The sequence below is a fragment of the Stomoxys calcitrans genome, chromosome 5 (assembly GCF_963082655.1).
Source record: "Stomoxys calcitrans chromosome 5, idStoCalc2.1, whole genome shotgun sequence".
Classification (NCBI taxonomy): Eukaryota; Metazoa; Arthropoda; class Insecta; order Diptera; family Muscidae; genus Stomoxys; species Stomoxys calcitrans.
The window spans coordinates 35,794,098-35,817,656 of record NC_081556.1 but is presented as its reverse complement, the minus strand read 5'-3'; the positions used below and the strand labels follow the sequence as shown (position 1 = coordinate 35,817,656).

At 40.8% G+C, this 23,559-nt stretch overlaps 1 protein-coding gene across 1 annotated transcript in view; it reads right to left on the bottom strand.

Moving 5' to 3' along the window:
- The window catches only part of LOC106083451 (UNC93-like protein), a 362,273-nt gene that overhangs the window by 244,175 nt on the left and 94,539 nt on the right, over window positions 1-23,559 (bottom strand). The window contains exon 2 of the mRNA XM_059369267.1: window positions 17,687-17,702. The gene's annotated coding sequence lies outside the window, so the exon portion shown is untranslated. The remainder of the gene's footprint in view (window positions 1-17,686; window positions 17,703-23,559) is intronic.

Sequence of the window (23,559 nt, the reverse complement as noted above, 5' to 3'; positions counted from 1 at the left end):
GACCTTTTACAGGTATGCGACTGGTTATATCTCGATAAGGAAGTTTGTGACCAAAGTAACTTCGCAAGCCCCCATTTTGTGGTTTTTGGTTACGGGAATCTAAGGTCTTCAATTAGAAGACGATTGCCAACGCGGATGACGTCGTCATCATGGACTTTCTTCAGGTGGCATTGAGCAAACTGTCTCGATGGGGTAGATCCTACGGACTTGGCATAAACCCCAGAAGGGCTGACCTGATGCTTTTCACCAGGAGAAAAAAGCTCGGTGTTTTCAGGGCATCTGTCCTGGATGGAGTAGGCCCTCTCAAGGCGAAGTACTTGTGCATGATACTTAATCAGAAACTAAGCTGGAAGAGGTGCCTGGAGGAAAAGGTCAAAAGCGGAATGAGTGCATTCGCACTTGTCAAGAAGGAGTTGGGAGCATAACCCGGGGAAGGTACGCCGGATGTTTATTGCTGTTTTTCGGCCGATTATCACAAATGGATGCCTCGTAAAACATCAGTGTTTTGAAAACTGTGACCCTCATAGAATGATCGAGATGTTAAAGGATACTGCGGCGGTACTGATCTCTGACGCAATAAGGCGTGCTCTAAAAGAGGCAAAAATGCAAATTTGCCCATGAACATTCCACTACCGAATTTGGACAAACTTTTCACATATCACTGAGTGCTGCCCGATTCAAAAAGACTCTAAAGACGGCAGCTGCATCTAAATATAGCCCGATAAGGACCATATTCGGGAGAGATGTTGGAATTATAGATACAACTCACTGTTCTAAAGTCCAGCGAAGTTATGTAATAAATGCGTCTGTTATAAGCCTAAGGCCCAAAATGGGCAGATCGGTTATATGGCAGCTGTGTCCAAATATGTTCCGATCTGGACCATTTATGGTTTCGATGTCGACGGGTCTATTAAAACTCACTGTGCCAAATTTCAGCCAAATCGGGTAATAAATGCGCCTGTTTTAGGCTTAAGAACCTAAATCGCCATATAGGTCTATATTGCATTTATATCCAAATATAGTCCGAGGTGGCCCATTCAAAAACTTAACCTGCGTTTAGAAGAAATACGAGTCGGTGAAAAATTTCAACTCAATATCTCAATTTTTAAAGACTGTAGCGTGATTACAACAGACGGACACACGGACAGTCAGACGGACAGAAACTCGGACGGACATCGTAAAATAGTCTTAGAATTTTACAACGATCCAAAATATATAAACTTGGTAGGGTCGAAAATGGATATTTCGATATGTTACAAACGGAATGACTAAATGAATATGCCCCCTATCCTGGTCTGATTTTCCTTCTCAATGTGACTTCTTGAGTCTCTAAATAGATTTGGTGTGACTTTCAACAAGCTTCATACCTTGCAACTTCTAAAAGTTTGAAAAAGGATGCCTGTGCCGTCTTTATGTATTCCTTCCGAAGTACCCCACAAAATATATGCGACACATTGCCGTACCTCATGAACTTCTGATGTTTTGAAGCAGTAATTTTTCCTTCTTAGGGCCTTGTATTTATTGTGAAAGTCTAGTACTAACCTGGCAATGTCACTCAATATTAAAAATATATAAACATGGATTTAGGACACCAGGCCTCGCAGATGCAAAACAAGGAATGATATCAGGCCTTAAAGTCGCCGACTTTCCAATTGGGTACTAACTTACTTTAGTTGACCATTACAGAATTTTTGTTCTTCTAGACGAACGTAGAATTGATTTCCAAGCGCTTCGGTCTCTTACGCTGCTTTTCCAATCTCTGATACCCAGTTTCGAGATGTCGTCTTCACTTGGTCTCTCCAGCGTAGTTTTGGTCTTCCCTTTTTGCGTTTTCTTTAATGGTCGCCTTCAAAAGACTTCTTTGCTGGAGCTTCCTCATTCATTCTGAAAACACGACCTACTCAACGCAAACGTTGTATTTTGATGCGTTTAACTATGCTTTCGTCGTCTTACAGCTCTTGGTCCATACGACGCCTATGTTCTGCATTGAAGCAAACTGGTCCATATACTTAACGCAGGATTTTTCTCTCAAACTCTCCAAGTAATGCCTCATCTGCTTTCGCAAGTATCCCTACTTCGGAGCCATATAACAGCACGGGTAGTATCAGTGTCTTGTATAGTGTAATTTTTGTGTGTCGAGAGTTGGTTTTGCTCCTCATTTGCTTGCTCAATCCAAAATAGTATGTGGTGACGAGGTAGATAAAGTTTCTGACTATCTTAAAGTCGATGTTTCCAACTTTAACCATTTTATTATCTGCCCGGGTTTACAGGGCTTTGTTGAGGTTGTTATCATCCACATTGTTTCGTCTTTATTAACTGCCAAACATACTTTCGTTGATTCTCTCTCGATACTTTCAAAGGCTGCGATTACTTCTTCCGGTGACCGGCCTATAATATCGATGCTGTAGTATATCTTCACTTGTGAATAGTGTGCCATACCTATTAACGCCTGCATCTCGTATAATATTCTTCAGCAGAACATAAAAGAGATCACACGATATGCTGTCTAACTGTTTGAAACCTCGTTTGGTATTGAACGGTTGGAAGATGTTCTTTCATATTTTAACTGAGGAACATGTATCAGCAAGCGTCATCCTGCAATGTCGTATGAGTTTTTCAGTGATTCCAAACTCAGTCATGGCTTGAAATACCTTTGAACGAAGACAGCTGTGTAGTCAACGATACTTGTATATGCTGATTTGCCCTTCTCGGGTGTTTTCCAGTATTTGACCAGCTTTAAAGCCGGACTGACTCAAAATGCAAATTTTGCCCATAAACATTCCACTAAGGAATAGGGGCAAACTTTTCACACATCAATGAGTGCAGTCCGATTCAAGTTTAAGCTCAATGATAAGGGGCCTCCTTTTTATAGCTGAGTCCGAACGGCGTACCGCAGTGCGACACCTCTTTGGAGAGAAGTTTTACATGGCGTAGTACCTCACAAATGTTGCCAGCATTAGGAGGGGAAACCACAGCTGAAAAATTTTTGATGGTCTCGCCAGGACTCGAACCCAGGCGTTCAGTGTCATAGGCGGACATGCTAAGCTCTGCGCTGCGGTGGCCCCAAAGCCGGACAGATAGGGCTCAGTTATAACGTCCAGTTTAGGGCTCCCCGGTAGCCGAGTTGGTAGCGTGCTTGGATTACCAGTGCAGGGGACGTGGGTTCGATTCCCGCCAGAAGCCTTGGTCTGTCGCTACTGTGGTATCACAATGGACCTAAAATTGTCTAAGTGAGTCTGTAAAGGACTGCCTAACCTAACCTATCGTCGAGTTTTGACTTTAATTTTTCACACAGTACGCTTGATTGTATCTTGTATGCGATGGGTAGGATAATTATTCCTCTGTAGTTGACACATACCGAATTGTCCCATTTCTTGCGTACGGGTATGCTGAGGCTCCAATCATCGGCTATGCGTTCTTCTAACAAAATCGCACAGACAATCAGATGTATACGCCATTTTAGCTTGTCGCTTACAGTCTTAAACAGTTCAGCCGGTAACCCATCGGCTCCTGCTGCCTTATTGTTTTTCAGTCGGGTTATTGCTACATGGACCTCGTTCAGAATAGTTGGCACACATTCTATACCAACATCAGGGATTGGTTTGCCACCATCATCAAATACCAGCAGCTGCTAAAAGTGTTCTTTCCATATCCTCAGCACACTATCTATATCAATTACCATATTTCCTTCTTTGGCTCTGTAGGAGGATGTTCCTGTACCAAAACCATCGGTCTTAATTTTTTGGTATAATTTTTGGACTTCATTCTGGCTCCTGAATATCTTGATTCTCTCACACTCGCGTCTTTCCATTTTTTTCTTCTTCCAGTGGAAGAGACATTTCTCCTCTCTCGTTTTCTCCCGATACCTTTCCTTCATCTGGCGCATTGCTACTGGCTATAATGTTGCCGTGTATGCTGCATTCTTGACTTCAATACTTTTTGACACTTCTGGTCGTACAATGGGTTCCTTGAAGGAGGCTTCTGGTACCCAAGTACGGGTGGAGCGTCTCTTTCCATGGAGTGGCCAATGGTTTGGCTTTGCGCTTCTATACTAACGAGATAGGGAGTGCTTTTTTCAAGCCACTGGATCTTTCTTCAACCAATTAGACCCTTGCCATCTGTTGTGTTTGCACAACACCTTCCGTGCAGTGTCAGCTTCGTGTGCGAACCATTGCTGCAACAAGGTTATGATCCGAAACGATATTTGTCCCTCGGATCGATCGAACATCTAACACGCTGGTTGAATGCCCTCCATCTATCACAACATGATCTATTTGGTTTCTAGTGTTTTGATTGGGTGACAGCCATGTGGCCATGTGAATCCTTCTATACTGGAATTTGGTGCTGTTAACTGTCATGTTCTTTGCCGCGACGAATTCTATTACCCTCAATTCATTATCGGAAGTTTCTGCGTGTAGGTAACATTTTACGTCTGTTGGATCAAAGGTATTTTCTTTCCTTATTTTCGCATTAAAATCTCCCAGAACGATTTTAATATCGTGAGCGAGACAGCGGTCATATTCGCTCGTAGAAATTAACTTTGGTCTGTTCACCCTTGTCTTCCGGCGGGCCATGGGCGCAAGTATGGCAGAATTTGGCTTTTATGCGGTTTGTAACTAGCCTCTCATCCACCGGAGTAAACCTGGAGACAAAGTGTTTCAGTCTCCGACTAAACACAAATCCACAGCCAAATTCATGCGACGTTCCATGGCCCTTAGGGTTGCCTTTCCCGAGCCACCGCGCTTTTTGTATGGCGGTAATGTCTGCTTTACTTCCTTAATACATCCGCCAGTGCGTACACTGTACCCTCTCTATAAAGAGCACGGACATTTCAGGAGCAGATACGCAAATCATGGTCCTTAAAACCTTTGCTGGAGTCCTCAATATAGGGGGAATCCGTTTTTATACCCTCCACCATAGGATAGGGGTATACTAATTGCGTCATTCTGTTTGTAACACCTCGAAATATGTGTCTGAGACCCCATAAGGTATATATATTCTTGATCGTCATTTCATTTTAAGTCGATTTATCCATGTCTGTCCGTCTGTCTGTCGAAAGCACGCAAACTTTCGAAGGTGTTAAGCTAGCCGCTTGAAATTTTGCACAAACACTTTTTATTAGTGTAGGTCGGTTGGGATTGCAAATGGACCAAATCGGTCCATGTTTTGATATAGCTGCCATATAAACCGATCTTGGGTCTTGACTTCTTGAGCCTCTAGAGGCGCAATTCTCATCCGATTGAACTGAAATTTTGCACGTAATGTTTTGGTATTACTTCCAACAACTGTTCTTAGCATAATTCAAATCGAATCATAATTTGGTATAGCTGTCATATGAACCGAACTGGGATCTTGACTTCTTGAGCCAATAGAGCGGGCAATTCTCATCCGATTTGGTTGAAATTTTGCATGAGGTTTTTTGTTATGACTTTAAATAACTGTGCTAAGTATGGCGGAGGCCACCGTAGCGCAGAGGTTAGCATGTCCGCCTATGACGCTGAACGCCTGGGTTCGAATCCTGACGAGACCATCAGAAAAAATTTTCAGCGGTGGTTTTTCCCTCCTTATACTGGCAACATTTGTGAGGTACTATGCCATGTAAAACTTCTCTTCAAAGAGATGTCGCACTGCGGCACGCCGTTCAGACTCGGCTATAAAAAGGAGGTCCCTTATCATTGAGCTTAAACTTGAATCGGACTGGACTCATTGATATGTGAGAAGTTTGCCCATGTTCCTTCATGGACAAAATTTGCAAGTATGGCGGAAATTGGAAATTCTTGAGCCTCTAAGGGGCGCAATTTTCTTCGGATTTGGCAGAAATTTTGTACAACGGCTTCTCTCATGACCTTCAACATATGTGTCTAATACGGTGCGCATCGATCAATAGCTTGATACAGCTCCCATATAAACCTATCTCCCGAGTTTGCTTCTTGAGCCCCTACAAGGCGCAGTTCTTATCCAAATGAACTGAAATATTACAAAATGACTTCTACAATGTTCAGCATTCATTTATGGTCCGAATCGGACTATAACTTGATATAGCTTCAATAGCATAACAGTTATTATTCAATATTCTTTGTATGCCTAAAAAGAGATACCGCGCATAGAGCTCGACAAATGCGATCTATGGTGGAGGGTATATAAGATTCGGCCCGGCCGGTCTTAGCACGCTCTTACTTGTTATTCTTCTTCGTTTCTTTAAGTTTTCCGGCCCGACGCCCCAACCAATCTTTTATCGTTCTATAGGTGAACAGGTGGTACATTTGAGCTAATTACCTTTAACGGATGTTGAAAGTAGCTTCCCAGGTGACACCGCGGGGAGGTTTGTGTCCATATTTGAGATGAAGGATGACTATGATAAGCCTGGTGAAAACCAATAAGAATCGTTGCTTGTTTTCCCACATCCCCAAGTCATCCAGTCGCCAAGATATATTCAGCTCCTTAATATTTGAACAAGGTCATTGGAAGAACTTGTCAAATATGATCCGTGGAGGACAGTATATAAAACCAGTAAGGAAGGGCAAAAGTCGGGCGGAGCCGACTATATAATACCCTACACCACCGAGTATACGTAATACTTTTAAAAGATAACACTTATATTCAAATTTAGTCAGACTTTAATTTTGCATACCTATTAGATTATCGAATAGAACCTTATACGATTTTCTTACGATGGTACGAAAATTGTGGCTTCTACAGCCTTAAAAAGCCATATCGGATGAAAAATATATATGGGAGCTAATTACCTTTAACGGATGTTGAAAGTAGCTTCCCAGGTGACACCGCGGGGAGGTTTGTGTCCATATTTGAGATGAAGGATGACTATGATAAGCCTGGTGAAAACCAATAAGAATCGTTGCTTGTTTTCCCACATCCCCAAGTCATCCAGTCGCCAAGATATATACAGCTCCTTAATATTTGAACAAGGTCATTGGAAGAACTTGTCAAATATGATCCGTGGAGGACAGTATATAAAACCAGTAAGGAAAGGCAAAAGTCGGGCGGAGCCGACTATATAATACCCTACACCACCGAGTATACGTAATACTTTTAAAAGATAACACTTATATTCAAATTTAGTCAGACTTTAATTTTGCATACCTATTAGATTATCGAATAGAACCTTATACGATTTTCTTACGATGGTACGAAAATTGTGGCTTCTACAGCCTTAAAAAGCCATATCGGATGAAAAATATATATGGGAGCTATATCTAAATCTGGACCGATTTTTATGAAACTTTGCACGTTGAATAAAACGTTCCATGCCAAATTTTGTAAAGATCGGACCAAAATTGTGCCTGCTACAGCCTTAAAAGACCATATTGGGTGAAAGATATATATGGGAGCTATATATAAATCTGATCCAATTGTGATGAAATTTTACACACATATTGGGACGTTACAAAAAGCACTTCGGGCCAAATTTTGTAAAGATCGGTCCGCAATTGTGCCTTAATAGGTCAAATCGGACGTAAGTTATATATGGGAGCTATATCTAAATCTGAACCGAAATACATTTCGTGCCGTCACGAAATACATTTCGTGCCAAATTTGGTATAGATCGGACTAAAATTTTGGCTTCTACAGCTTTAAAAGGACACATCAGATGAAAGATATATATGGGAGCTATATCTAAATCTGGACCGATTTTTTTCAAAATCAATAGTGTTCGTCCTTGGGCCAAAAACGAGACTTAAGCAAAATTTTGTGAAAATCGGACAACAAAGGCGACCTGTACCTTGATTACAATAATACATGGGCAGGCATGGCTAAATCGAATCAGGAAGTGATTCTAAGTCGATCCGTATACTTATGGATGGGTCTAGCTCTTCTCTTTCTTAGCGTTGCAAACAAATTCACCAATCTATAACACCTTGTACCACAGTGGTGGTGTCCGTCCGTCTGTCTGTTGATATCACGCTACAGTCTTTAAAAAAAGAGATATTGAGCTGAAATTTTGCACAGATTTTTTTCCATAAGCAGGTTAAGTTCGAAGATGGGCTATATCGGACTATATCGGACTATATCTTGATATTGCCTCCATATAGACCGATCGGCCGATTTAGGGTCTTAGGACCATAAAACCCACATTTAATATCCGATTTTGCTGAAATTGAAGACAGTGAGTTGTGTTAGGCCGTTCGATATCCTTCGTCAATTTGGCTCAGATCGGTTCAGATTTGGATATAGCTGCCATATAAACCGATCCTCCGATTAAGGGTCTTAGGCCTATAAAAGCCACATTTATTATTCGATTTTGCTGAAATTTGGGACAGAGAGTTTTGTTAGACCCTTCGACATCCATCGTTAATTTGGACCAGATCGTTTCAGATTTGGATATAGCTGCCATATAGACCGATCCTCCGATTTAGGGTCTTAGGCCTATAAAAGCCACATTTATTATTCGATTTTGCTGAAATTTGGGACAGTGAGTTTTCTTAGGCCCTTCGACATCCACCGTTAATTTGGACAAGATCGGTTCAGATTTGGATATCGCTGCCATATAGACCGATCCTCCGATTTAGGGTCTTAGGCCTATAAAACCCACATTTATTATTCGATTTTGCTAAATTTGGGACAGTGAGTTTTCTTAGATCCTTCGACATCCATCGTTAATTTGGACCATATCGTTTCAGATTTGGATATAGCTGCCATATAGACCGATCCTACGATTTAGGGCCTATAAAAGCCACATTTATTATTAGATTTTGCTGAAATTTGGGACAGTGAGTTTTGTTAGACCCTTCGACATCCATCGTTAATTTGGACATCCATCGTTAATTTGGACCAGATCTTTTCAGATTTGGATATAGTTGCCATATAGACCGATCCTCCGATTTAGGATCTTAGGCCTATAAAAGCCACATTTATTATTCGATTTTGCTGAAATTTGGGACAGTGAGTTTTCTTAGACCCTTCGACATCCATCGTTAATTTGGACCAGATCGTTTCAGATTTGGATATAGCTGCCATATAGACCGATCCTACGATTTAGGGTCTTAGGCCTATAAAAGCCACATTTATTATTCGATTTTGCTGAAATTTGGGACAGTGAGTTTTGTTAGACCCTTCGACATTCTTCGTCAATTTGGCTTAGATCGGTTCAGATTTGGATATAACTGGCATATAGACCGAACTCTCGATTTAAGGATTTGGGACCATGAAAGGCGCATTTATTGTCCGATGTCGCCGACATTTGGGACAGTGAGTTAAGTTATGCCCCTTGACATACTTCTGCAATATGGTACAGATCGGTCCAGATTTGGATATAGCTGTCATATAGACCGATCTCTCGGTTTTAGGTTTTGGGGCCATAAAAAGCGCATTTATTGTCCGATTTCGCTGAAATTTTGGACAGTGCGTTGTGTTAGACTCTTCGACATTTTTCTGCAACTTGGCCCAAATCGGTGCAGATTTGGATATAGCTGCCATGTAGACTGATCTCTCGATTTAAAGTCTTGGCCCCATAAAAGGCGCATTTATAATCCGATTTCACTGAAATTTGACACAGTGACTTATGTTAGGCTTTTCGATATATGTGTCGTATATGGTTCAGATCGGTTTATTTTTAAATATAGCTACTAAAACGGTGCATTTCTATTTGTGTTTCCTCTTCCCCTTTCTCTGCTTTACCTTCTTCTTGGGCGACCACAATGGACTTGAGATCTCTGATTGAAGTAACTAAGGTAACTAAGTAACAAAGATAAGGTAACCCAATCTAACACTACTCGTCTTTTTACTGATTATCATATCTCAGAGTATTTTATCGCCTTGATAACTTGCTAGTTACAAATGCTTCTCTTTATTATAGACAGGTTACATTGCTTTCTAATCACTTAAAGTTTCATGCCAACAGGTGCGCATGCAAAAGGCTTCGACGAAACTAAAAACAAGCAAGAGCGTATTAACCTTCACGAATCCTTACCAGAAATTGTTTAGATATGATTATGTAACACATGGTTTCCCCATATCGCCACAGCTGTATCAACAACATTTAAATATTATTTATAAGTAACGCTACGCTTTACGCTATGCATGACAGCCTTGATAAGGATCTTGGTTAAATTGTTTTGCACACAACCACAACCAAAAAACTAATTATTCAGGCACTTTGGTCTGAACTAACTGTGTCTGAGGGGCTAGTACTAAGTGAGTACACCCATACGTGTGAGGGTGTGCGAGAGCTTTTAGTTGGGATTTTCGCATTTTAATCTCTTTTCCCATTTGGTTTATTTGTTAATGCTAATTAAAGTAATTTCAGTTTAATTATGTGGCAGCAAATATTGAGAACCTTTCAGAGGCACGCTCAAACGATAACGGTAAGTAGAGGAAGACAGTGTCGAATGCCAAGTATTAGTAGACTACTCTAGGCAACTAGCAAAAATTTGCTGAAAATTGCTATTTTCTATTGTCTTTACATGACCATGTCCTTGTGGATCCATCTCCCACTACAGGATTTCATGCTCCAAAATTAATTTGTTATCAAGCCTTTTAATTTATTTTTAATTATCCACCATGACATTCAATTTCTCCATGAAGCTATTGAACGGCAGGGAACGGTGTACATATCTATAATGACAAATATCAACATGAAATGCTCCAACGCCAACACCAACATCATCGTGGTTGCTCCACCATCCTTGAAATTGCCACAGTTTAACTAAATACTAGTTCAAATAATCAATACTCACACACACACACAACCACTCACACCCTAGCTCATATTGCATACCTGAACACTTTGGTGTTTACCATGTACAACATGGACACGTAAATTGCACTCCATGCCGTGTGAGTACATTCTAATGCTTTAATACTCTGTGCAAATGATTCCTGCAAATGATCCATTAACAATTACCGTTTATGTGACCAATACCGAAGTGACAAACACTCGACGTGCAATTCATTCTGGAGCACATGCTTTCACTTGGCTACATGCATGGACCAACATCAATGCTTGGCGACCTGAATGAAGATGAGTAGAATATTAGGTTGTAACTAAATGTCAAATAGACCTGATAGTTAATCTCCAACATGGCAAAGCCGAGTTAGTGACACTTATTTCTGACCTCAACCAGTTGAAAAGATGTCGAACTTATTGGTCCCACTCCCCTTTTGTGGAAGATTGTTCCGACGCAAAGTGGGAGAAAATCGAAAAAATCTAGTACAAAATATGCCGTGTGAGAACGGATAGAGATATCACTTTGAAATATGGAATGGTTAAAGCTGAGATTGAAGAAAAAGCCCGAATAGAGATAATAATCCTTTTCAGAGTTAATAGATAAATGTGTCCTTAGAAAATTGAAAATAAATTCTGCCCGATTTTTTATATAAAAATCCCCAAAATACCCGGAATTTTTTAGTAAAATTGCTATGGAGGCTACAAATATTGTTTGGTACTAACATGTGCCCAATCAGGGATTTGGGATTTGTAGAACTTGAGGTTCTAATTTTTTAATGAAAAAATTGCCTATTTTGAAATACATATAGCACCCTAATACAATAACATCAGGCAGTGTAGGGGCAAGAGATCCAACACAGCCTAACAAACAGGGACCCGACGACGGAACCATCAACGATTTTCTCAAGATTAGGAAGACTAGGATGGTTAAAGATGCTAATGCAGAAACATCAGGCAGTGCTGTGACAGAGAACTCAGTGACGAGGATGAGATCATACCTACTGCCAAGAAGTCCATATACTCAAGATTTGGAAGACTAGTATAGGACAAAGATCCTAATATTGGAACATCACGCAGTGCAGTGACAGAGAACTCAATGCTGCCTAACGCACAGAAGCCGACGATGAGACCATAACCTACCCCCAAGAAGCTCATATACTCAAGATTTGGAAGACTAGTATAGGACAAAGATCCTAATATTGGAACATCACGCAGTGCAGGGACGGTAGACTCAAAACAGCCTAACAAAGAGAGATCCTACGATGGAACCATCAACGACTTTCTCTAGATTAGGAAGACTAGGATATGCAAAGATCCTAATACTATTGGGTTGCCCAAAAAGTAATTGCGGATTTTTATATAGTCGGCGTTGACAAATTTTTTCACAGCTTGTGACTCTGTAATTGCATTCTTTCTTCTGTCAGTTATCAGCTGTTACTTTTAGCTTGCTTTAGAAAAAAAAAGTGTAAAAAAAGTATATTTGATTAAGGTTTATTAAAAATGCATTTACATTCTTTTATAAAATCCGCAATTACTTTTTGGGCAACCCAATAAAACATAAGGCAGTGCAGTGACGCCCACTCCCAAGAAGCCCATCTAATGGGGGATCAAAGATTGAGGTCATCCAAATAAAGCTCCACCGGAGCGAGACAGCAACTCACACTCTGATAGAAAAAAACAAACAAACGGATTATTCTAAGCTAACACTGGTACTCGGCCAAGGACCTGCGTTATTTGTCATAAAAATTTTAAGTATGTATTTTCCAATGTCAACGTCGAATGCAATAGTGATGGGACAGGGAGACGATGGAGCATACCCGGCATCACTTTATCTACCTTTCGACTCTCCGACACCGCCACCCACATCGAAGCTGCAACTGTTGGTGAGGAAAGCAAAATAGACAGCAAATGAGGTACTAATAGGGTGCGATGCGAACTCTCACTACATTTAGTGGGGTAGTACCAACATTAATAAGCGGGGCCAAGCCCTGGCATAAATCTTGAATACTCACGACCTAATTGATAATTAATATTGGAGGAGGTTTTAGAATGTGAGGTTCAGGATTGGAGGGCCTCCACAGAGCATTCCTTCTCAGACCATCGCTACATTAGGTTTAGAATAGCACGGCCAGCACCGAATCCGATAAGTCTCTGTAATAAGTTAAAAGCCAACTGGACGAAATCCGGAAGACTACTCAGAAGTAGCCTTGGGCAAGATAATTTAGATTGTCCAAGTATAGAAGACATTGATGACAATGTCAACAGGATTACGACTGCACTGGTGGAATCTTTCGAATATAGTTGTCCTCTTCGGGAAAGGAAATCAGCCCAAGAATAAGCCTGAAAGACCGGGGAGATATGCAACATTGGGAAAGAGGTCCGCAGACTAACAGAGCACTTCGTAAAAAAGCGGAAGTTTATTGAAAGTGTACTACACACGGCTCAAGGAATACAATAAGATTACCAGAGCGGCAAAACGTGCCTCCTGGAAGCTATTTGCCGGGTCAATAGCGTTAATGACGCCGCCAAGATGAAAAAGTTTCTCTTAAAAGCCCATGTCCAAAATGAATTGTCAGTAGACGACATGGGAGTGAGAGCAGAGACAACGGACGACATGTTGAGACTTTTGATGAACAAGCATTTTCCACTGGATACGATGGGACTCACGGAGACAGCAGAATCTTGGAATAAAGAGGTTGATCGAAGGCTTATCATAACGGAATTTATGGTCAAGGAAGGTTTGAGGAACTTCAAACTATTTAAGTCGGCGTTACTATTGTACAAAAGGAGGTAGACTATCTGGCGCTTCTTCTGGCCACTATTTTCACAGCGTGCCTAGAACTTGCATATACTACGAAATCCTGACAGGAGACAAGGCTGGTATGTATATCCAAGCCCGGCAAAGCAAATAATGCGACACCAAAGGCCTATAAGCCTTACGTCCTTTCTACTCAAAACCATGGAACGCATTGTGGATACCATGATAAAGAGTAGGACATCCAGCGAACTGCTTAAATACTGCCCAGCACGAGTTTGTGCATAAAATAGAAGAATCCTTAGATGCCAAGACGAACACATTGGCGGTATGCATTGACATCGAGGGGGATCAATGTGTGCGGACCGACACATTGATCCATTCATTAGACCAGTACCGAGTTGACCGGGTCCTTAAAGACTGGATAAACCATATGCTAAGGAACAGGTGGATAAATTGCGGGTCCCCTGACATATATATAAGGGAGAAAGTGGAACAGGGCACGCCACAGATGGGCATTTTAAGGCACTCCTTGGGTGACCACCATAAATAACCTATTACGGATGCTGACTAAGGAGGGATTTGAAGCCGTCTGCTATGCAAACGATGTTATAAAACCTCTTAGGAGTAAGGATCCGAACCAGCAGAAGTGCCGAAAAGCTCTTGCATATGGTTATGACTTGGGTAGACCCATGGGTCTCAATGTTAACCCAGAGAAGACTGAAATATGCCTGTTCACGAGAAAGACGAAGATGGGTCAATTTGACGCATCACGTTTCTTCAATAAAACGATTGTGATATCTGACAAGGTCAAATATTTAGGTGTGATCTTGGAAAGGAAACTGAATCGGAAGCGACACATTCAGTAACGTACTGAGAAGGCTCAAAGATGTTGGACACTATATACACGGGCCGTAGACTTGAAATGGGTCCTGAATCCGAGGATAGCCCACTGGCTCTACAGGAGCGTGATTAGACCAATACTTACATACGCCTCAGTAGTTTGGTTGACTGCTATGGAGAAAAAGTGCAACATAAGGACCATACAACAGATTCAGAGAACATGTTGTCTTGGCATAGGCGGAGTGATGAAGACCACGCCTACTATGGCACTGGAGACTATTCTAGATATCCGACCCTTTGATATACAGATTAAATGCGAGGCAGCCACTGCGTGAGACGTAAGGCGATGGGAGAGTGGATTGAGGATAATCGAGGCGACGATAGGAAACCTGGAAGTAAGGCAAGAGGTTTCCGATCGGATACCTGAGACGACACTTGAGGTGGAGTGCGAGGCACAATCTTGGATTGACAGAACCCTAGTATTGATATTTGGAAGATCATGTTACACGTATGGATCAAAGCTAGATGACAGAGTGGGTCTGGGGGTCTTCATTGAGAACCCAGGGATTGAGATCTGTTTTAGACTGCCTGGATCTCGCCCGGAGCTCCGCCGGTCCTGCAGGCAGAGATCCTGGCGATCACGGAATGCGTGAAGTGGTGTGGTGCTAACCCGAGGACGTCGAGTGTGAACATCTTTACGGACAGTAAAATTGCCATTAGGGCAATAACGACCAGGCGGTAATGTCACGAACAGTCTTGCATTGTAAAAAGAAGATTAACGCCTTCTCTCAGGATGGCAAAATCGACATCGTTTGGGTGCCGGGCCATAACGGAGTAAGGGGAAATAAAGGGCATTCGATTTGGCGGTGAAGGCCAGAGGACTGCTGTCAATAATCCTGGTTAACCCGAACCCACCGTAGCGCAGAGGTTAGCATGTCCGCCTATGACGCTGAAAGCCTGGTTTCGCGACCTGGCGAGACCACCAGAAAAAAATTTTCAGCGGTGGTTCTTTCCTCCTAATGCTGGCAACATTTGCCATGTAAAACTTCTCTCCAAAGAGATGACGCATTGCGGCACGTCGTTCGGACTCGGCTATAAAAAGGAGGCCCCTTATCATTGAGCTTAAACTTGAATCGGACTGCACTCATTGATATTTGAGAAGTTTGACCCTGTTCCTTAGTGGAATGTGCGTGGGAAAAATTTGCATTTGCAACCCGAACCCTTTCGGGTGGACTGCGTCAACCCGTTAAGGGAGTGGGTGACGAATGCGCATGCAACATTGTGGAACAGCGAAACGGTCGGTAGGACAGCGAAAATCCTATGGGGGGATCAAGATCGTACGAAGACGAGGCTATTACCGAAAAGAAGTAAGAAGGAAGTCAGTACAGCTTTTGGTGTCATAACGGGACAGATAGGACTAAGACCTCACTTATGTAAAATCGATGCGGCAAGTGATAGCATGTGTAGGGCATGCAGAGAAGATGATGAGACGTTGGAGCATTTCCTTTGCCATTGCCCGGCTTTCGCGTATAACAGATACCGGTACTTAGGTGGGGACACAATAGCAAACGTGAACCAACTTAGAGAAGTGGTATGGAAAACAATTAAGGATTTTGTAAGTAGCACGGAATTCCTAACTTATTTTTTTTTTCTAGGTTTCTTTTTTTGTATTTAGAGCGTATAACAAGCCTATTACTGGCTTACGTGTATGTCTTAGGGGCACGGGGCTGATTAATATTTACACCATCTTTTCAACCTAACCTATACAATTTGACTGTCGACGAATTGCCTAATCGTGTTCATGAACCCAGCACAATTTTTTTTTATTGAGAAATTTAAAATTTTTTTAATTTTTTTTCTTCGAAAAATGGACGCTCTCTAACGGACATTACAGCAGACCAGTGAATTGTCATGAGACATGATGATATTTTTGTTCACAATGTCACTTAAGATGTCATGTATGATTTTCGCCACAGCTATATGAAAATGTCATCAACCAATTGTATGGGCTATCGGTTTATGTCTTCAACGATTTAACATAGTCATGCACCCATCTTTTAAGATGTATTGACAAGGTGGCCTGCTAGAAGTGTTCCTACGCGGGATGCACATACATGTGTGTGTTTGTGTCTGTCACGTAGATATGGCTCCATCCTGGCACTTAATAGGGCTGGAGATAAATATGTACATCAATGTATTGCAATTGAGCAACAAAATACCTGTACCCTCGACCCCTATATCATGACAGGTATAAAAATTAAATCATATAAATTACAAAAATGAATTGCTTAAACCATTCAACTGTCTAAAGGCCATATTTAAAATCATCATATTAGGTCTTTTGTGAATTTTTCTCAAGGCAACTCAATTAGAAATTAGATCTTATTCCCTTACCGCTTTTATGATTGCCCCAAAATAACAATAATAATAATAACAAAATTTATTTCATTGAAATATCCATCCTTTTTACGCCTTTATGACACCTCTGGCGTTCCGCGGACATACCATTTTTTTCTCAAACATAATGACCCCTAGGAGGTGTCAGCGTCTTATAAAAGCCGTTAAAATAATTAAATATTTTGGGAAGGCGAATGAAACTCCCATAAGCCAGTTGTAATTGTATACAAACGCAAGGAAATAGTCTTTAGGCTACAATTAAATAAATTAACACACACACACACACACACATCTAAAAGCAACCGAAACCAATTAAGGCCTAAGATGTAAAGCATCAACAAACGGACAGACAAAAGAAAAACAAGAGGCAAACAAAAAATTATAGGCCAGGTCAGTTTTAGATCGCTGGCATTACAAGGAAAGCCTTTAGAAGGCCAAAAATGTTCTCTGTCTCTCTCTCACTCTCTCTCTCGCTTTTACTCTCTCTATAACAACAAGTGAAAGACAACAGGCAATAAAGCTGCCAATTTATGGGCCCAAGTCGAGTTAATTTGATGATAATTAGTATGTGTCACTACTGTGTGGGTGGAAGGAAGATTTAAAGACTTCATTGTTTTTGCAGGCAATTACTTAAATTAGGGACTTTAATCTTTTCACTAGAATGAAACCAAACAACTTTTAAACACTTCAATGAAACCGATGAACATTTCTAACACTTCATTTTAAAGCTTTTTCATATATCAGAATCAGTTCTTTCAAAATCCCTGCATTTAAGGCTAAATTCTATTTATGTGCTTCACATAAACTTTTCATGGCCTACTCATATCGCATATCACCGGCTCACAGTTTACATCTTCGTTAAATTGTACCATATCATTGCGTTAATTCGAAAGTAAGCTAAGTCGATATGCAAGGATACAATAATGTTCAAAGTAACCGAAATTTTATCACAAGTAAAATTGTAAAATTTGTTGAAAGATTGTAAAATTCGTTAAAAGTTAACATACCTGCCACATGCTAAACCTGAAAATAAAAAAAAAAATATTTATTAATTAATTGGAAAAGACACGGAAATAATGAATTACAGAGAAAAATCATAGAAAGTTTGGCAAAGTCTGACAGAACCAAAAATTTAAAAAGAAATTTTTAATTAGATTATGAATTTGTATAAGTTTCGTCAATACGTTTGTAAAACCTCAATAGTGTGGAACATATGGTAAAGCAAGACTAAACAAGTAAAAAAGGCGTTAAGTTCGACAATGCCGAAGTTTGGATACCCTCCACCTTGCGTATATATGAAAACCCCATTTCATCAAAATCCGATGAAAATGCATACCTCATGCCCTATAACAGCTATATCGAAATATTTTCCGATTTGGAACAAATACTAATAAGAACAAGTCGTTGTCCAACTGTGTATAACAAAATATTGGTCTTTTTAGTAGCTATATAAACCGATCTGAACCATATACGACACGAATGTCGAAAGCCTTACATAAGTCACTTTGTTAAATTTTAGTGAAATCGGATAATAAATAACCCTTTTATGGGGCAAAGAGATTAAATCGAGATATCGATCTATATGGTAGATATAACCAAAAATTTTCTCAGATCGGTCCAGATCTGAGAAAAATTTAAGAAGAATGTCAAAGGACCCAGCGCAACTCACTGTTTCAAATTTCGCCGACATCGGACAATAAATGCGCCTTTTATGGGCCCAATACCTTAAATTGAGATATCGGTCTATATGGCAGCTATAGCCAAATCATGACCGATCTAGGCCAAATTGAAGAAATATGTAGAAGGCTCAAAGACAACTCACTGTCCCAAATTTCAGCAAAATCGGATAATAAATGTGGCTTTTATGGGCCTAAGACCCTAACTCGGGGGATCAGTCTATATGACAGCTATATCCAAATCTGATCCGATCGGAGCCAAATTGAAGAAAGATGACGAAAGGCGTAAGACAACTCACTGTCCTAAATGTCAGCAAAATCGGATAATAATTGTGGCTTTTATGGGCCTAAGATCCTAAATCGGAGGATCGGTCTATATGCAGCTATATTCAAATCTGGACCGATCTGGGCCATATTGACGAAGGATGTCGAAGGGTCTAATACAACTCAATCTCCCAAATTTCAGCGAAATCCGATAGTAAATGTGGCTTTTATGGGCCTAAGACCCTAAATCGGGGATCGGTCTATATGGCAGCTATATCCAAATCTGATCCGATCTGGGCCAAATTGAAGAACGATGTCGAAGGAACTAAGAAAACTCACTGTCCCAAATTTCAGGAAAATCGGATAATAAATGTGGATTTTATGGGCCTAAGACCCTAAATCGGAGAATCGGTCTATATGCCAGCTATATCCAAATCTGATCCGATCTAACCCAACTTGACGAAGGATGTTGAAAGGCCTAACATAACTCGCTGTCCCAAATTTCAACAAAATCGGATAATAAATGTGGCTTTTAGGGGCCCAAAACCTTACATCGAGGGATCGGTTTATATGGCAGCTATATCAAAATCTTTTCCGATCTGGACCAAATTAAAGAAGGATGTCGAAGGGCCTTAGACAACTCACTGTCCCAAATTTCAGAAAAATCGGATAGTAAATGTGGATTTTATGGGCCTAAGACCCTAAATCGGAGAATCAGTCTATATGGCAGCTATATCCAAATCTGATCCGATCTAACCCAACTTGACGAAGGATGTTGAAGGGCCTAACACAACTCGCTGTCCCAAATTTTAACAAAATCGGATAATAAATGTAATAAAAATGGGCCCAAAACCTTACATCGAGGGATCGGTTTATATGGTAGCTATATCAAAATCTTTTCCGATCTGGGCCAAATTAAAGAAGGATGTCGAAGGGCGTTAGACAACTCACTGTCCCAAATTTCAGAAAAATCGGATAATAAATGAGACATTTATCGGCCTAAGACCCTAAATCGGCGGATCGGTCTATATGGGAGCTATATCAAGATATAGTCCGATATAGCCCCTCTTTAAACTTAACCTGCCTATAGACAAAAAAAAAAACAATCTGTGCAAAGTTTCAGCTCAATAGGTAGTAGCAAGAAGGGGGAGAATATAGGCGACGTATGAACCATGAGCTGTATGATGACTGTATTTTGAAGGCAAATACGGTGGTACACGCAAACCAGAAAGATCAAGAGTCCGATGGATGGAAAGATCAAGTGGTGGAAGACATCTCGAAAGTTGGTGTCAGAGATTTTAGAATGAGCGCAGAAGTTCGAGGCGCTTAGAACGCTATTCTTCGTTTGGCTAGTGGAACAAATGTTCTGTCATAGCCAATTAAAGTAAAGTTAAATAAGTAGCATGAAGGGATGTGTATCGTAACATAAGAAGATTAATGTTTATGAAGGTGGTAAGGAGAATGGAAAACTTGACGTACCACATGGGTCGACTCATTTGGAAATAGTTTAAAGTTCCAGGAAAACATCCAAACAGATCCTCGTCCAGAAAGCCCATTTCTCTGCTTTTGCTTTTTTGAAATTCTCATTTTGAATCGGACCAATGACACTATCTATGTAAAAATGTCCTAGCGGGATATCCGTTCGGATTTCGTGGGGGCACCTTCACGACAAATGCGTTGTTGGTTTGGGCGACGAAGGTGTCTGATAGTTTAAGGAGGCACAGTGGGACAATAGAGGTCGGTCTAGGCTACGATAGACGGTGTGGCATAGTGTGGCTATGATAGACGGTGTGAAATTTCAGAATTATGGTTTTGACCCTAATATGACGACATTTGTAACCTTCATAGTAGGAACTTCATGGTGGCGTTGGAAGTTTCTCTATCTACGGAAATAGATGTTAATATGGGGGTCCCACAGTGGTCGGTGTTAGGATATGCCTCCTCTGCCGTAGATCGATTCCACATACGAAGCGTCCATGCGAAAAAAGAATTTTCTCGGTAGTACATAGTCCGATCGATTACAAACCGGTGTTAGCTTCAATAAATTCTTGTATTTCTGACAATCAACCTCGAGTGAGGAATCAAAAGACTGATTTCCGACGAACACACCGTGGAAGAATCGATAGAAAAGCGCCACACAACCCACATTTCGACGAAGCTCTAGTATAACAATGGAGTTAGATATCCTACCATATCCAAGCAACACCAACGCCCGACTCTGGACAAGAGCAGGCAGCCCTAGGGTAATTTTGGTCTGATATACGTAGTATAGATATTAAGAACGCCCAAGCACTTGAAGACTTCCTTTGACACTTCGAATATATATTTTGACTAATGGACATCACATTGAATCTTCATGCCCAGGCCATCAAGAGCCTCTGATTGCTTGATATCCACACCGTCGATAGATATTGACGGTTATAAACTGTCGGTGAATTGTTTGTGGGACAACAAACAGCACTGTGTCTAGCGTGCATAAAAATCCACTCTGTTCATTCGACCCCAATTAAATAAAATCCTGGCAAAGTATTACGTCCATAATCCGCTTCCTGTCTTCAATCTCTCGAAGACTCGGCCTATGGTCGAATGATCAGATCGGACTCGAAGTCACACCCAATAGATGGTCAATGACAATCCCACCTACAATAACACTTATAGTGCGATCTTTAACAAAGCTCGATATAAATCGAGCGAAGTCATCATCGACACTAAAAGCGTGCACCGTGGCAGACTCCGTTAAAATAGAGCTGGCAAACTATAGATATCGCAACATTCGATGTTATCGATACTATCAATAATATCCCATTACCTATATTTCAAACGAAAATGAGAAGTAAAAATCAAGAGATCGATTTATTTAAAAGCTATATCAATGCACAGACCGAATAAAGCCAAATTTAGTAAAGTTAGTTGGAAGTCATGGGAGATATCAATTCGCAAAATTTAAGCTCATCGAATGAAAATAGCGCCCTCTATAGGCGCAATGCGTCTTATAGGATACACTCAGCGTCAGATCGCTTATTTTTGTTAAATTTTAGGAAAAAATGTAACTTTGCCGATAGTATCATTGGGCAAAATATCAATTGATATTCAGACAGAAAATAAAATATCGATAGCGTCGATAGTACCATCGATATTTTGCCTGCTCTATGTCAAATGGAGATATCCAGAGCAACGACCTTTCTCTCACCGAACTGGTGAAAAGAGCGACTCCAACGTTCCGTCAGGAAAGCCATCAGGTCGATCGTGCAGCGATTTCTGCGGAACCCATACTGTCGGTCGCTAAGAAGACCACTGAACTCTAAGTATCTCACGAGATGGTAGCTAACCATGCTCTCCATAATTTTGGAAAGCGTGAAGCATAACGCTATTGGTCGGTAATTCGCATGGTTGGTCGTCTCGCTACTCTTGTGAATTGGCTTCACTTTCAAAATTTTCCAACGCGCCGGAAAAACACCCGCACGGTAAGGAAGGTTGAAAAGATTGCGTAAAGGACGATTGAGCCTCAAAGAATACTTGCATACAACAAGTGATGATATGCCATTTGAAAATATATCTGAGGCATGGAACTAGATACGTCTTCAATAACAGGAAGTGGTTGATGGCTTTCCGGCCGGGAAGAATTTCTCGCAAACATGTCAGCCAGCAGGTTAGACTTATCAATCGGGTCAGTGAATATCTGGTCGTCTTCAATAATAGTCGGGAGTAGAAGACGCTGTTTATGCAGAAACTTTTCGCGTCTGAGTACAATGGCACATGAAGTTCTTGTCTGCTTGCGCAGCAATTTATAAATGACATTTTTATTTAAACGCCAATTTCTTAATGCCTCCTCTTTTGATTTGTCGGCATTCCTGCATATCTGGTTGAACCAGCTTTTGTCCTTTGATTGACCCGAATTTATTTTAGATGAAATAAATAATCTTTTATCAATGAACATTATTTTCTCCATAATTTCAGCCGCCGCATATACGTCAATATCAAGAAAGCAAGGCTTCCAATTGAAACTGCGGAAGAAATTGATGAGCTCAGCCCAACGAGTATACGGAATATAAATAAATGTAGGTACATTATATATATATTTAAAGGAATGTGACTCTTTAAGAATATTTGGCGATTCTCTCTACCAGTGAAAATAGGGCATGCTCACTAATGCTGAGAGCACAAGGTATTTGTTTGCCATTTTTCAAGAGAGCATGTTCTTTGTGAAGCATGTTAGTGAGAACATAAGAAAAGGTAAGGCCGCATATGCGATATTGTACGGGGTTATGCGAATAAGTGAAGGACTGAGTGAGAGAGTCAGGATGCTCATGTACTCCCAGATAGTAAGATCGACGACTTCATATTCAATTCCGTTTTTTGTGCGCGATGTACCCTTAGTTTGCTTATATTGCAAAATTGCAAATTTGCCTATGAACATTCCATTAAGGAACTGTGGGAAACTTTTCACATATCAATGAGTGCTGTCCGATTCAAATTTATGTTCAATGATAAGGGGCTTCCTTTTTATAGCCGAGTCCGAACGGCGTGCCGCATTACGACACCACATTGGGGAGACATTTTCACATGGCATAGTACTTCACAAGGTGTAGGGGGAGAGATTTTAGAATGAGCGCAGAAGATAGAGACACTTGGAATGCTATTCTACGTTCGGCTAGCGGAACAAATGTTCTGTCAAATACTTCTTATTAGTGTAGGTCGGTTGGTATTGTAAATGGGCCATATCGGTCCATGTTTTGATATAGCTGCCATATAAACCGATCTTGGGTCTTGACTTCTTGAGCCTCTAGAATGCGCAATTCTTATCCGATTGGGACGAAATTTTGCGCGGCGTGTTTTGTTATGACATCCAACAACTGTGCCAAGTATGGTTCAAATCGGTCTATAACCTGATATAGCTGCCATATAAACCGATCTTGGGTCTTGACTTCTTGAGCCTTTAG